The following is a 17,500-nucleotide window of genomic DNA, read 5'->3' as shown; positions in this document are numbered from 1 at the left end:
AACAATTTATATATTTCTCTACATCCCGTTTTGTCTTTAAGAAGTTGTTTTAGCTTGTGGGGGTAGACTGGTTTTTCGTTTATAATTGACTCGTTTATTTCATCATTATGTTTTCCATATATTCCTATGAAACATGTCACTGCATTAATTAAAGAAGCATACTCTAAAAAATTAGTTTTTATATTAAATTTTGCAATAAAATCGTATAGATTTAGAAATCCTCCATCAGTATTAACTAAATCACTAATGAAACAAACTCCATTTTCTGCATATTATTTATTTATTTATTTATTTATTTATTTATTATTTTATTTTTATTTGTTTGTAATTAGCATCATTTTACATTCAGATTAATAAAGGAAAGTTCACTATTAAAATGTATTAGATAACTGTTACAAGGGGCGGGACGTAGACCAGTGGTTAAGCGCTCGCCTGATGTGCGGTCGGTCTAGGATCGATTCCCGTCAGTGGGCCCGTTGGGTTATTTCTCGCTCTAGCCAGTGCACCACGGATGGTATATCAAAAACCGTGGTATGAGCTATCATGTCTGTGGAATGGTGCATATAAATGATTAATAAATTGATGTGGTCTAGTGGTGTCGTTAAACAAAATAAACTTTATGATCTTAACAATTGGTCTGTACTGGTCTGTACATAGCTATTGTACATTGAAAAATAACTGGCATTTTTCTATGTCAAACATTTGTAAATTATGACACCCGCAGAGAAAACCCGCAGCATTTTCAAGAGATATTAGCCGTGGGTTACTGATTGGTACGTATTACAGATGAAATGCGCTGCAACCAAATAGCTGTCCCTACCAGTTAGAAGCAAGGATCTTTGGATATATTTAATTGAAAAACTGTTAGAACAACGGGTGGTTGAGAACATGTCAATTATGTATCGGTCTATACATGATATACAGATATACTAGAGTGCTAGAAACAAAGCAGGGGCCTAATTCGCAAAGCTCTCTTAGGCTCTGCTAGACAACAAAGCATCCTCGCAAGATCGCAAAGTTGCGAGAGTTTAGTGAATTAGGCCCATCTCACAGTGCAATGCTAAACGACTTGCAAAGAGGATGCTTTGTTGTCTAACAGAGCCTAAGAGACCTTTGTGAATTAGGCCCATCTCATAGTGCAATGCTAAACGACTTGCAAAGAGGATGCTTTGTTGTCTAACAGAGCCTAAGAGACCTTTGTGAATTAGAGACCTTTGTGCTTTGTTGTCTAGCATAAGAGAGCTTTGTGAGGCCCATCTCACAGTGCAATGCTAAAAGACTTGCAAAGAGGATGCTTTGTTGTCTAGTAGAGCCTAAGAGACCTTTGTGAATTAGGCCCATCTCACAGTGCAATGCTAAAAGACTTGCAAAGAGGATGCTTTGTTGTCTAGTAGAGCCTAAGAGACCTTTGTGAATTAGGCCCATCTCGCAGTGCAATGCTAAAAGACTTGCAAAGAGGATGCTTTGTTGTCTAGTAGAGCCTAAGAGAGCTTTGTGAATTAGGCCCATATCACAGTGCAATGCTAAACGACTTGCAAAGAGGATGCTTTGTTGTCTAACAGAGCCTAAGAGACCTTTGTGAATTAGGCCCATCTCACAGTGCAATGCTAAACGACTTGCAAAGAGGATGCTTTGTTGTCTAACAGAGCCTAAGAGACCTTTGTGAATTAGGCCCATCTCGCAGTGCAGTGCTAAAAGACTTGCAAAGAGGATGCTTTGTTGTCTAGCAGAGCCTAAGAGAGCTTTGTGAATTAGGCCCATCTCACAGTGCAATGCTAAAAGACTTGCAAAGAGGATGCTTTGTTGTCTAGTAGAGCCTAAGAGACCTTTGTGAATTAGGCCCATCTCACAGTGCAATGCTAAAAGACTTGCAAAGAGGATGCTTTGTTGTCTAGTAGAGCCTAAGAGACCTTTGTGAATTAGGCCCATCTCGCAGTGCAATGCTAAAAGACTTGCAAAGAGGATGCTTTGTTGTCTAGTAGAGCCTAAGAGAGCTTTGTGAATTAGGCCCATATCACAGTGCAATGCTAAAAGACTTGCAAAGAGGATGCTTTGTTGTCTAACAGAGCCTAAGACTATCCTTGGTGGTCTCTCAGGGTCTATATTTAGGTATCTCCTTCATGTATAGAAAAACTAATATTTATAAGATATATATGTTTGTTGACACATAATTGCCATCGCTGATAAGCTGGAAACAACATTTCAAATCCAATGTTTTCTTGATTGCTGTAATTTTTCGTTTTCGTTTCACACCAATTGGCCTGGCTGCTTAACCACAGACTTAGTTATTGCATAATTGACAGATGACACAATAACAATTCGTTGAACCATACAATTTAACATGAACACTAAATATATAAATTACATTTGAATATAGTTGTAAATGTTACACTGTGCTAATAATAAAAATAAATAAATAATTATTTATCTTCTCTTTTTTTTTCTTCTTTTTTTTTCTTTAACGACATCACTATAACACATTGATTTATTAATCAACGGCTATTGGATATTATTGGTAATTCTGATATATAGTCATAGAGAGGAAACCCGCTACATGTTTCCATTAGTAACAAGGGATCTTTTATACACACAATCCCACAGACATGATAGCACATATCACAGCCTTTGATGTATCAGTCGTGATGCCCTGGCTGGAACGAGAAATAGTTTAATGGTTCCACTGTCAAAGAGGATTACGGGCGCACGTATATTCTTTCAAACGTGACTACCGAAGAAAAAAACAACACCATTATTAAAAAAAAATGAACAACTGCAACCATTTACGTGAGTGAGTGTTTTAGTTTGCAGTATGAAGTAATTATACCCTTCAATTTTATCTATAAGTAATCGTAATAGAACTGAAGGTAGAAACGTTTCAAATAAAGCAAGTAAAGACGTAAACATCTGATTCCGTCGATAAAGAGAAATGAAGACTTTTGACATTTATATGGATCGACTTTCTCCAGCTTTCGTTTTCACTTCTAATTAAACACGAAATGAATATTTTTTTTACAGAAGAAATTAGATGGAGAAAAAAATCACCACAATGGAGGTATTTTACACATCCTTTTTGTATTTTGTTGACAGCAACACGCCATAAATTGCCCATGTTAAGAATACGTGTTATAAATGTTGACTGTGTTTTTTAACTGGCGCTGCGCCGTCAGTTTGAATAAATAATTATGTTAGTTTGAATAAATAATCATGTTAGTTTGAATAAATAATCATGTTAGTTTGACAATGCGAGGATTACGGTGCACGCGCACTCTTTCAGGGGCGGGAAGTAGCCCAGTGGTAAATCGCTAGCTCGAAGCGCCGTCGGTCTGGGATCGATCACCGTCGGTGGACCCATTGGGTTGTTTCTCGTTCCAGCCAAAGGAAATGGTTTATTTAACGACGCACTCAACACATTTTATTTACGGTTATATGGCGTCGGAAATATGGTTAAGAACCACACAGATATTGAGGGAGGAAACCCGCTGTCGCCACTTCATGGGCTACTCTTTTCGATTAGCAGCAAGGGATCTTTTATTGTGCACCATCCCATAGACAGGATAGCACATATCACAGTATTTGATGTACCAGTCGTGGTGCACGTTCAGCCAGTGCTCCACGACTGGTATATAAAAGGTCGTGTGTATGTGCTATCCTCTCTGTGGAATGGTGTACTAAGACAATATGTCAAAATGACCAAATGTTTGACATCCAATAGCAGATGATTAATAAATCAATGTGCTCTAGTGGTGTCGATAAACAATTAGGTTTTTTTTACTTTTTGTACTCTTTCAAACGTGGCCACCACGGTAACACTTGTGGAATCTACCCTTGCAGACACCATGACAACGAATCCACTGATTGGCGAAGCGGTCCTCAAGCGGAATATCACACACGTCGAATGTTACTGGACATTGGGGGGGGGGGGGGGGGTCCAGAGAGATGTCACAGGGGTGGGCCTCCCGTCCGGTAAACGTGCCTTTTTAAATAACATTTTGGCAGTTTTCTAAATTTATCATCCACAATATTCAACATAAATTGCCCTGAAAATGTGTCTCTGAGTATTTTTATTTCAAAATGTTCAAGCAAGCATGCCCCCGAACGCATCACTGGCCACATGTATTCACTTGCATATGAAGAACTATGTATAGAAGTTTGCTATGTTTATCGACACCACTAGAGCACATTGATTTATTAATCATCGGCTATTGGATGTCAAACATTTTGTCATTTTGACGTCTAGTCTTAGAGAGGAAGCCGCTACATGTTGCCATTAGTAGCAAGGGGTCTTTTATATGCATTATCCCACAGACAGGATAGCACATATCACAGCCTTTGATGTATCAGTCGTGTGCCTGGCTGGAATGGGAAATAGCTCGATGGGCCCACCGACCTTTGATATACCAGTCGTGGCGCACTCACCGGAGAACTATATATAGAGAAGATCGTGAAAGCTTAATTATTTTTAAGCTTAATTATTTTTTAAATAGTATAGATCAAACGCTCTGACTCCCCCTTCCAAATAGGACACTTTTACCGGTTATCAGCAAGGTTTCTTTTACACGTTTCACTGGACGCATTCACTTGCATATGAAGAACTATGTATAGCTTATTTCTTTCTAAAGTATTATAGATCAAACGCTCTTATCCCCCCCCACCCACCACCCCCACATGGGATACCTTTATCAATTATCAGCATCAACAAGGTGTCATTTGCATGCTTCACTGAACACATTCACTTGCATAAGAAGAACTATGTATAGCGAGGACCTTGTAATCTTTAAAATTCTTCCTGAAGTATTATAGATCAAGCGTTCTGACTACCACCCCCACCCACCTCCACATAGGATACGTGGACCAATTATCAGCAAGGTTTCTTTTTCACACTTCACTGAAAGGAAGGAAATGTTATATTTAACGACGCACTCAACACATTTTATTTACGGTTATATAGCGTCGGAAATATGGTTATGGACCACACACATATTGAGAGAGGAAACCCGCTGTCGCCACTTAATAGGCTACTCTTTTTCGATTAGCAGCAAGGGATCTTTTATATGCACCCTCCCATAGACAGGGTAGTACATACCACGGCCTTTGATATACCAGTCGTGGTGCACTGGCTTGAACCTGAAATAGCTCAATGGGGCTACCGACGGGGGTCGATCCCAGATCGATGGCGCATCAAGCGAGCGCCTCCGCCCTTCACATTTCACTGCATACATTCACTTGCATATGAAGAACTATGCATTGAGATCAAACGCTCTGCCCCCAACCACCCCTCACATAGGTTACCTGGACCATTTATCAGCAAGGGGTCTTTCACACGCTTCACTGGACACATCCCCTTGCATATATGGAGAACAATGCCCGGAAAAGAACATATAAACTCAATTTGGCTACGTACGTAGTGATGTCAAGATCGGGCTCAAATCTAGAGAAATCGATTCGGCAAGTGCTGTCGCCCGCTGAAAACGTCTTTAAGAGTTGCAATACTAGGCAAGACCTTCTGTCAATGCACGATCGACGGGCTCGATTGATCGCGGGAAACATGACTTCTCTCGCTCACCAACAAAAGAGTCCGAGCGTACGAACAAGTTGACTCAATTTACCATCCGTACGTTTCGCACAATTACCAGTTTCTTCTTCGTCTTCTTGGAACTACTGTCCCCACACAAGGACAAATTCTTTTTTGGAAATTACGCCGTGTCAAACATTCTGAAGAAAATCGGTGGAAGATTAAAAGTTTAAAATTCATGTGGAAGTTTTATTTCGTGTCAAATGTGGCCAAGAAAAGTGAAGACAGGTAAAAATGAATTGGTAATATGGAAGTTACTTTATATAAGACGATCGTGAAAAGATATGGTTGTAGATAAACGTGTATATAGAAAAGTGAAGACAGGTAAAAATGAATTGGTAATATGGAAGTTACTTTATATAACACGATCGTGAAAAGATATGGTTGTAGATAACCGTGTATATAGAAAAGTGAAGACAGGTAAAAATAAATTGGTAATATGGAAGTTACTTTATATAACACGATCGTGAAAAGATATGGTTGTAGATAACCGTGTATATAGAAAAGTGAAGACAGGTAAAAATGAATTGGTAATATGGAAGTTACTTTATATAACACGATCGTGAAAAGATATGGTTGTAGATAAACGTGTATATAGAAAAGTGAAGACAGGTGAAAATGAATTGGTAATATGGAAGTTACTTTATATAACACGATCGTGAAAAGATATGGTTGTAGATAAACGTGTATATAGAAAAGTGAAGACAGGTGAAAATGAATTGGTAATATGGAAGTTACTTTATATAACACGATCGTGAAAAGATATGGTTGTAGATAACCGTGTATATAGAAAAGTGAAGACAGGTAAAAATGAATTGGTAATATGGAAGTTACTTTATATAAGACGATCATGAAAAGATATGGTTGTAGATAAACGTGTATATAGAAAAGACTAGAAAAAAATGAATTGGTAATATGGAAGTTACTATATAAAAAAAGATATGGTCTGATCTAATAAAAAGTCTGATCAAAAAAATAATAATTGAACCAGATGAAGGTTAAAGTTCTTTTACAATTAATTTCAATCAAAACACCTGATTAAAATTTGAACAATAGTAGCCATTTACGTGAGTGTTTTAGTTTGGAGTATGAACGAATTATGCGCTTCAGTTATATCTATAATATTATGAAGGGTCCACGGGAGTAACCCACGCTGTCATATTTTGGGGTATTTTGAGATAATTGAATTGTAAAGTTTACAACTCTGTAGTACTAAAATCGTAAAATATGTATACCGAAACAAGAGTGTTTTACCAACAACCCTTACTGGCCTATCTTAATTAGAATTTCTGTTTTATTTCGTTGTGTTATTGACTCTGACATACACAACCTTCAAAACATTGACTCTCTGTTTGGACATCAGAGATTATTCCATTGTATTGTGTGTTTTGATAATATGATGTCTGGTTCACAATGACTCCACATTCTTTTATTTTTATTATTCACCAACTGTGCCATAAACTAATAACTAACTCGACCGGAAGTGAGGTGTGTAACTGCATTTATTATATAACATTTAGTGAAATGTCTTAAAATATCAGTGAAATAAAAGTGTTATCAGTCACTCAGTGACGATAACACATTTTAGAGTGAAAATTTCACACTAAAATGTGTTATCGTTACTGTAGAAAGTGTTACCTTCACTGTAAGAAAGCCGGAACTATTTTGCTGCTGGCATTTTAAAAATAAAGGTAAATTGCTAAAAGTTATATAAAAAAATAGAAAATTTCATTTTTTTTTTTTAAATATGATTCCTATTAAATGCATTTTAAATACGCTTATGCCGTGTGAATTAACAGAAAGAAAGAAATGTTTTATTTAACGACGCACTCAACACATTTTATTTACGGTTATATGGCGTCAGACATATGGTTAAGGACCACACAGATTTTGAGAGGAAACCCGCTGTCGCCACTACACGGGCTACTCTTTCCGATTAGCAGCAAGGGATCTTTTATTTCGCTTCCCACGGGCAGGATAGCACAAACCATGGCCTTTGTTGAACCAGTTATGGATCACTGGTCGGTGCAAGTGGTTTACACCTACCCATTGAGCCTTGCGGAGCACTCACTCAGGGTTTGGAGTCGGTATCTGGATTAAAAATCCCATGCCTCGACTGGGATCCGAACCCAGTACCTACCAGCCTGTAGACCGATGGCCTAACCACGACGCCACCGAGGCCGGTGAACTGTGAATTAACATGTTATATTACTGCTGTAGTTTCTGTTAAACAGTACATACTCTAAACATGAGGCAGAGCAGATAATCGACAAATATGTGAAAAGTGGACATCGTTCGCTATTCCCTTGGACTCTTCGTATGTAATTGTGAACAGAAATGACGTAGAGCCGTATCAAATAAAGCAGGAAAATACGTAAACATTTGATTCCGTCGATAAAGAGAATTGAAGACGTTTGATATTTATATGGATCGACTTTCTCCAGCTTTCGTTTTCACTTCAAATAAAACACGAAATGAATATCGTTTTTTTACAGATGGAACTAGATGGAAAACAATTCACCACAATGGAGGTAGTTTACACATCCTTTTCGTATTTTGTTGACAGCAACACGCCATGAATTGCCCAGCTGACGAATACGTGTTGTTACTTTTGACTGTGTTTGTTAACTGGCGCTTCGCCGTCAGTTTGAATTATAAACTGTGCGGGGATTACAGGTGCACGTGCACTCTTTCAACCGTGAACACTACGGGAACACTTATGGAATGTATGCTTGCAGACAACACGACAACGATTCCATTGATTGGCGAACCGGTGCTCAGAAGGAACATCACACACATGTAAGTTCTTGTCAAAACTTTTGGGGGATCCAGAAAGTTGTCACATGGGTCCCGTGACCCACCCTCCCCACCAGCACAACCCGCGTCACCCTCGTCCGTTAAACGTGCCCTTTTCAATTTGCAGGTAACTAAATCATAATACACTGTCTACCATATTAATATGAGGAAGGAAATGGTTTATTTAATGACGCACTCAACACATTTTATTTACGGTTATATGGCGTCGCGACATATGGTTATGGACCACACATATATTGAAAAAGGAAACCCGCTGTCGCCACTTCATGGGCTACTCTTTTTCGATTAGCAGCTAGGGTACTTTTATATGACAAGTTCAAGTTTTTTGTTTTTTTCAAGTTCAAGTTCTTTATTGCGTTAAGTTTTTCCAACTTATCAGCATTATAACAATGAAATACAATATTATGTACAATAGTGCGGAACAATGGTGGAGAATGACTTACAGAAATACATACACATATACCGATAAAACAATCCATCTATATCTATATATCAACAATCGGCAATATGGGTTACACAAATATAGATATATTAAGTTGTTTGTAGTAATAGCATATCCCTTATTTTGTTCGCCTGTATTAAGTATTTGCCAAGGTTATTTATCTCCTTATTGTTTGTAGTTGACAATAGCTGTATTAGTTTAAAAACACTGGGGTTCTTGACAGACAGGATGGTACATGCCACGGCCTTTGTTACACCAGTTGTGGATCACAGGAAACGATCCTAGATCGATCGCGCATCAGGCTAGCGCTGTACCACTGAGTTATGTCCTGCGCCATATATTAACATAAATGCAAAATAGTGGAGAAAAATAATCTTCCTCCGTGAATCACATACATAGTGATAACAACCAGATCAGATTTTGTGCGTCAAAGGTAATTCAACTTGGTGTTATCAACCTAAACTTGGATTTCAAAAAAAACAAAACAAAAAAACTTTCACTTTTGAAGCAACCTCTAATTTGCCTTTTCACGGCTGCTAGGAAGTGACTACATCCCAGGGGCCTAATTCACTAAACCCTCGCAACTTTGCGATCTCACAGTGCAATGCTAAAATACTTGCAAAGAGGATGTTTTGTTGTCTAGCAGAGCCTAAGAGAGTTTTGTGAATTAGGCCCCTGGCTTGTACAAAAATAGGTGATGAAAAATATTATCTCATTTAACATAGGGTCATTTAACATAGGGTCATTTAAAATAGGGTCATTTAACATAAGGTCATTTAAAATAGACTGAGGCTAATTTTGGGGGTCAAGTGGCAACTACCGTACTACCAGCTCATTTTGATAGTATATGTCCTATCTCACAGGTGAAAATTACCCAGAATTCCTGTGGGGGAACATGTTCAAATGACGTCATTAAAATGGCGACCGTATTTAGTATATTTTTCAAGCAGCCCAGTAAAATGATGTAGACGTTCCAGATAAAAGCATCAGATTCCGTCCACAAGTTGCCCAGTGCCACAACTTTCAACTTTTAATATGAACCACTTGCCCAAATTACACTGTGATGGATAAATTGGATTTTGGATGCCCGCCATAAAAAAAGGTCCTATTAGTACCAATATCTCAGCACCCATGCCACCTAGGATCGCAATTTTTGTTTTTGGTCTAAACTAACATTTATAGGGGAAAGCAATTATATAATTACAAATATTACTAGCTATATTTGTATAAAAGGAACGAAAAATAAGAGACATATTATTCAGGAACCCAAACGTCTATTGTGCATTACCAGCTTCTTGCTGTATTATCGTTATGTTTTAGATAGTCTTTAAGAAGAAACTGCACAAAAAAAAAAAAAAAAAAAAAAATGTTTTGTTTAACGACGCACAAAACATTATAGTTTCGAAAATATGGTTAAGGACCACGGAGATAATTAGAGAGGAAACCCGCTGCCGGCTCTCCATGGGTATGCAATTAATTAATTCATGAAAACTTAGTTTAAAAATAGATACGGTACTATATTGTAGTCACGGCACAGATTAACACAAGTAATAATTACAATATGCAGAGGTATATATTATTGAAGATGCTTTGCTGATATCATACGCCATTGCACAGACATTGATTTTTGTCTTTTTAATTAAAACTATAATTATCACAGTGACAAATACATGTCTGTACACTTCAGTGCAGCACATCTGTTACCGTATTACCTCAGACTTGAAACTACACTTAACGGTTCAGTTCCATTTGGTTAAAATACCATTTGGTGGAACAATAAAATAAATATAGAATACTATACGAGTTTTCGCTAGATATCATTTTTACGAAACGAGTGGACTTCCCAAAAGTATCTGACCTTTCGTGAGGTCAGATACGTTTGGGAAGTTCACTCGTTTCGTAAAAATTATATCTAGCGAAAACGAGTGTGGTATTTTATTTATTACACTCCTTTAAATCACGCAAATTAGGAAAAATAAATAAATTAATAAATTTTGCATTTCAAGACCGGATGTCGATTTGCATAACTAGCCGGTGCACGACTACATGCCGCCGCATTGAGAAATAGTTCGTTATACTTCCGCTACTTCTCAGTGACGTTTTCAGGGAGTGGTGTAAACGTACTTCCCCTTAAATTTCCATCGGGTTTCTTTTTTTAATTTAAAGAAAGCTGTAAGGTACATGCATAAATATATGTTTATTTTCATATTGGGTGAAAAATGGGTAAAACTAATGCATAATTCCATATTTTAACAAAACGCCCCCAAGAAACAAATGTTCCCGTTACGCCACTGGTTATGCTAATAATGATGAATTCACAAATCACAACTGACAATAACAATTTGTTGACAAAAAATCCAACCAATAATGCCCGGCGCAGACGAGCGTTTTTTAACGCATGCGTCTGCGTTAAAAAAAATGCAGACTCAACGCAGACGGATGCGTCTCGTGTGCGCCTACCTGCGATGCGTTCCTGCGATCCACTGAGGATTTCTTTTATTAATTAATTTATTTATACTTTACTCTAGGGAAAATAACAAAGATTAAATGTAATTTATTAATACATTTTAAAACATAATAAACTTTATTTAAAACATTATGTACAATATACTATTACGATATAAATCTTTCTCATTTCACAATTGTTTGTTTTAATTATTATTAATAGGCATAGTACAATGAATGCAATAATTTATATTTTTTAATTTCATCTATTTAGAAATGTCATTAATTACACATGCCTAGTCTTTGTTTCAAAGATAAGCAGTTGATGGGCATTATTTGGGTTTTGTACACAATAAATATAGCATATTTTACCGTAATATCACTTGAAATCCATATTTCGTAAAAGGTACAATTTTTTAAAGTTACATTCTCTGGCTACCATATTATAACATCATGTGCCTTGAAATTTTGACAGTGGCCAGCTGTTGGCATACGCGTTACATGTAAGGGGGTGTTACTAATTACGCAACGCTCTAGGGGTAAAAGAAGAGGGTACTGTGTTCGATTTACGTAACATTTGTCAAGACTATAAATTATGTTATTTTTATTCATTACTTAGACCTAAAAAGGTGGTTTTTGGAAATGCGCGGTCAGTCTAGGATCGATCCCCATCGGCGGGTATATAAAAGACCATGGTATGTGATATCCTGTCTGTGGGATGGTACATATAAACGATCCCTTGCTAAAAAAAAAAATGTAGCGGGTTTCCAAGGCGCGTGTGCAGGGATTTCAGCGGGGTAGGGGTTATAGACTGTGTTGAGCGAAGTTTATATGGGGCCATGCTACCCCAAAAAATACATTTCAATTTTGTTTAAGCTTGGGCAAGTAAGGGTTTCGACCTCCAATACCCTTCCCCTGCACATGTACCCGATTCCTCTCTAAGATTATATGCCAAAATTACCAAATGTTAGACATCCAACAGCATATGGAAGGAAGGATAGGATATGTTTTATTTAACGACGCACTCAACACATTTTATTTACGGTTGTATGGGGTCGGATGGATTATTAAATCAATATGCTTTATCTTTTATGTCGTTAAACACCCGCCCCCCTAACTTTACCCTTTCCAAACGAAATAATATTTATTTGAATTTTTATATTTGAATAATATTTATTTGAACATGATTAATGTGTTACTAGTATACAAACTAAACTTTGAAAGTTCTACTAACACTTTATAAAATATCATTTCTGAAATAGGAAGGTACGACTGTCGATAATACGTTGTCGAGATCAAACCGGTTTTAACTATAGCGCAAGATTTCTCTTTTAATTTTTTGAGACGAACCCTACAATTTGAAATCGGCAAACGCACGTGTTAACTGAAACTGACAACAGGCTGTAGTTTGTGCTTTGCCGAGCTATGGCGGCACAGTCGACGAATCAAGCGTACACGTTTGACAATATCCGTCCATAGCGAACACACACGACTTTTTTAAAAGTGCATTTGAGCTTATATTTCACATTTCGAATCGGTGAATGACATTTGTAGTAAACGTTGTGGGATGTTACTGACCGTGACATTAATTATGAATGAAAAAATAGTCCCGTTATGCTAATAAGGTCGCTGTCCGACCAATCGAAATGGACTCTGTTCCCCGTCGACAAATCAAAATACAGTTTGTAATACGCACCTGGTGGTGCGTACGAAATTTGTACGACACCGCTATATCTTCACCAGGAGGGTAATAAATTTTAAAAATAACGAGTGAATCGCTAACCATCCAACGGTTACATCCATTTGGACCAGTCAACATTTCTTTAACAAGAAAGATATAACAATAGCATGTTATAAAACTTAGAAAATATCACATTTTAGTGAATAATACTCGAGGAATAGTTTGAAAGTTTGAATCTCGTTGTGTGATTAGTGTCATTGTTATTGTTATCCGAGTTTAATATTAATATAAGTTAATATAGTACCGGAATACACCTTGCTTACCATTGTTATTATTGAGTCACAAGGTATTTAAAACAAATGCAAAACAAATTAGAGACATCTCATTTAATATATTAGTTAATATAATTAAACATTTTACCTATTTTACTATTATTACTAACAGACCCAAACGAATAGAAGCTTGGTCGTGTAACTTTAACCAAATGCATTTATTAAGCACCCAAATGTCCCAAGTAAAGATTGTTCCGACTTGTTCAATATTATGCAGGTGATGCTATGATGTTATCTTTAAGACCAATTGCAATGAGACGTAGACGTAATGAGATGACACCCACTTAGCTTACTGCAGGTCTTGGAGGCTACATGTAGAAAGGCTGTCTTTATCAAAAGTTCATCCCCACCCCTCGACCGAGTGGGTGCATTTTGATAACTGTTCACTGGTGAGCCATAGTTCATCTTGGTAGGCAACCTGTTTTGAGTGACTGCAGTTGAGCATCCTGGTGTAAATGAAATTGTTTCTATTATCTTCCCCTTGCTTCGTTGACAGTTTTCAGGTCGTTGAATTTATCATACAGTAGCTGGAGATATGGACCATCTGTATCTGCTTTGGTGTAAGAGTTAAGTGTCATATTGGTAACGACACAGGTCACACCAGGGTAGCAGTTCCATGCACACCAGACTGGCCATCTATTTTTTTCCGAAAAAAGCAAAGTAGTGTTAACATCCTCTGATGATGTTTGATGAGCAGCAAGGCCAGGGATTTCACTTTAGCCAGGATGCCTGCTCCTTTGAATACATTTTCTTTGCTTTTCTCCCGCGGATGCTTTGATTACTGTTCATGATGTCCTACACCAACACAAGGAGGTCGGTATCGGATGCAATTATGGGTTTCTCCCGAATGTTTGACCCGACGTGGGGAATGATTACTCGACAAACACTGTAGGATTCGTGTATTCCGGGCTCGGGTGATGCTGAGATAACTCATCTGACAGAGAACACGGCTCTGTCAATAGTCCCATACCGAAATGGAAGTACTGTGGTTTCACCATTCATCCATATAATTATGTTTATGTTAAAACAAAACCCAAAAGGACGTGGCTAGCATATTCATGAAATGTCAGGTTACTGGTAAAAACAAGGTTCTATGAAACTGGACTGACATTTTACGTGATCCAACCAACAAAGAGGAACTATTTGTATTCCACGCAACCAATATTGCCACCGAAGACTGCCACGAAGAGAAATAACCATTACGTTTGGTGCCACAGTTATTCTTCAAGCAAATGTTCGTTCAGTACCACCATGTGACTACGAGGAATCAGACACCACACTTTTAATTCATGTGCAGAACGTTATTATGAACGACTGTACCAGCTATCTTGTGCGCACTGTTAACACAAATATATCTCGTCCCAGTTGGCAGATTCCATCATTTGTTCACCTTGGGTAAAACAAATGTGACAATATGGTTTGCCTGTGGTACAGGTAAATTCTTTACATATCATCACATCAATGTTATATATAACGTCCTGGGAAAAGAGACATACTTGTCCGTTTCTTTCCCATAGCTTAACGGGATATAATACTACCTCTGCTTTTTTTTTTTGGAAAAAGGTAAAAAAGACCGCACGGGGTGCATGGAACTGCTACCCTGATGTGGCCAGTGCCTTTACCTAACACCAGTGCCTTTGCCTTACAACAATATATATGCAAATGATCCACACTCCAGCTCTTCACCGTAAGTTTTTATAATAAGGCCAGTGACCTGGAACATGTTGACGTAGCAAGGAATATGTTGTATGCCAGAATGGAACAACTATAGAAACAATGTCATCACCTTAGGATGCCTTACTACAGCACCCACTACAGTTCAACCTGTGATTCATCAGTTGACAGAATGAATAAATTGCATCTACTCTTGAGGGGTGGGGGTGGTGGTGGTGGTGGTGGTGGTGGTGGTGGTGTGTGTGTGTAGTACAAATAACAGCGGGCCCCCCTTCCCTGTGTATATATTATGCAACCCCCTCGGCTAGAGTGGAAAAATGACCTGGTGAAAATAAATGTACACATCACCGCGGGGCCCCCTGAAGCACGGGGCCCGTAGCACGTGCTATATTTGCTACTAGGATAAACCGGCTCTGCTTCTACCTAGAGCGAGTTTTAACGACTCAATGGGTAGGTGTAAGACCACTACATTCTCTTCTCTTTGTCTCTCTCTCTCTCTCTCTCTCTCTCTCTCTCTCTCTCTCTCTCTCTCTCTCTCTCTCTCTCTCTCTCTCTCTCTCTCTCTCTCTCTCTCTCTCTCTCTAACCACCAGCCAATTAACAACTAACCCACTAGACTATTTTGCTATATATATTTTTGTACCCAATGTAAAACAAAGTTACTTCGTATATTATGTTTGTGCGTGCGGTTTTGTGTATGCGTGCGCGTGTTATGTGAAATAATTGGTTAGTCGCCATTTTTATTACTATCGTAACCATATAACGTACAAAGATTATGAACCAAAATGTATGTTATATTCCCAGATTGGTATATACTGTGTCAGCTTAGAAATTTGCTTATACAAGTCCCTTGTTGCTTTCCTGAAAAGAGTAGCCTCACTCTGAGAAAAATAGTAAAGTAAAGTAAAGTTTGTTTTATTTAACGACGCCACTAGAGCACATTGATTTTTAATCTTATCATCGGCTATTGGATGTCAAACATATGGTCATTCTGACACTGTTTTTAGAGGAAACCCGCTGTCGCCACATAGGCTACTCTTCTTTACGACAGGCAGCAAGGGATCTTTTATTTGCGCTTCCCACAGGCAGGATAGCACAAACCATGGCCTTTGTTGAACCAGTTATGGATCACTGGTCGGTGCAAGTGGTTTACACCTACCCATTGAGCCTTGCGGAGCACTCACTCAGGGTTTGGAGTCGGTATCTGGATTAAAAATCCCATGCCTCGACTGGGATCCGAACCCAGTACCTACCAGCCTGTAGACCGATGGCCTGCCACGACGCCACCGAGGCCGGTGAGAAAAATAGCTACATCGGGTTACCTTTATTCCTTCCTCCCTCCCTCCCTTCTTCCCTCCCTCCTCCCTCATATATATATATATATATATATATATATATATATATATATATAGTATATATATATATAATATATATATCTTTCTCTCTCTGCCTGTATCCCAAAGTGTTGAAATAACTATGTGTTAGACACCACATTACCGTACTTTCATATGTGTTGGGGTGACGTTAAACATATGTTCCTTTCCTAAAATGCTTTTGAACTTACAAGTGATTTAATTCTTACAGAACTGTTCTTTAGATCAATCATTCCACCATTTAACACATTCTTACATCCACTTCAGGTTCAAATTCAGGTTCTTGGGGTAGTGATTTGGTGGTGACATACTGGCTGTACTATAGTATACCTAATAAAATCCCATAGGCGACAATGTTAACGTAAGTGGTTAAAAACTACGGTATGACCTTTATTTATCAGTACTAAGCCCTCCCTAAAAGTATTAACGGAAGAACGTGGAATCTTTTATGGCTGATTTGCGATATAACGGGATGTTTGTACAACAGCACTATTAGTACTTAGATTTACATATACCCGATACATAACTGAACAACAAGGCAACCTGATACAGTGCTACTAAATGGAATGTAAGTGCATACATTTCGAGATGCAACTTTGTTTTGTTTTTTTACAACAAACTGCCACATTTATCACCAATGGCAGGATTTGTAGTGTACACTGCGTTACACCTCGAACTTTGACCCAGCCGGATGTTATTTGGTCTAGTACTACCTATTACATAAGCCAATGCGAAAAACAGCATCCATTTGTGACAGTTACGCTATACAACCAGTTTTATGGTTTAAAATTACCTCTATTTGCGATCTTTTGAAATATAATACTTTAATATAATAATAATAATGACTTAGAAACCATCTTGCAATTTGTGGCTTCCAGGTGTGGTTAATGATCAAAAGCGAGTTGGGTATATTTACAACCCACTTGTTTTAAGATAAATGATATCTAACGGGCATTCGTGTAGCATTTTGTATGGCTATGTTTTTTTCTGTTTGTTTGTTCGTTAATCTGTACGGTTTCGTCGAGATATGAATGATAAGGAAAACGCACCTAATTAACCAAGTTGAAGAAATTATGTTGTGGTAAAGTTTTATTGACGGGAAGGAAAATTGTTTATGTTATTGTCTACGTAAGCAGACCCTCGACACGAAAATTCATTGAGGGGT

The sequence above is a fragment of the Gigantopelta aegis genome, chromosome 2, assembly GCF_016097555.1.
Source record: "Gigantopelta aegis isolate Gae_Host chromosome 2, Gae_host_genome, whole genome shotgun sequence".
Taxonomy (NCBI): domain Eukaryota; kingdom Metazoa; phylum Mollusca; class Gastropoda; order Neomphalida; family Peltospiridae; genus Gigantopelta; species Gigantopelta aegis.
Note: the sequence above shows the minus strand (reverse complement) of the source record.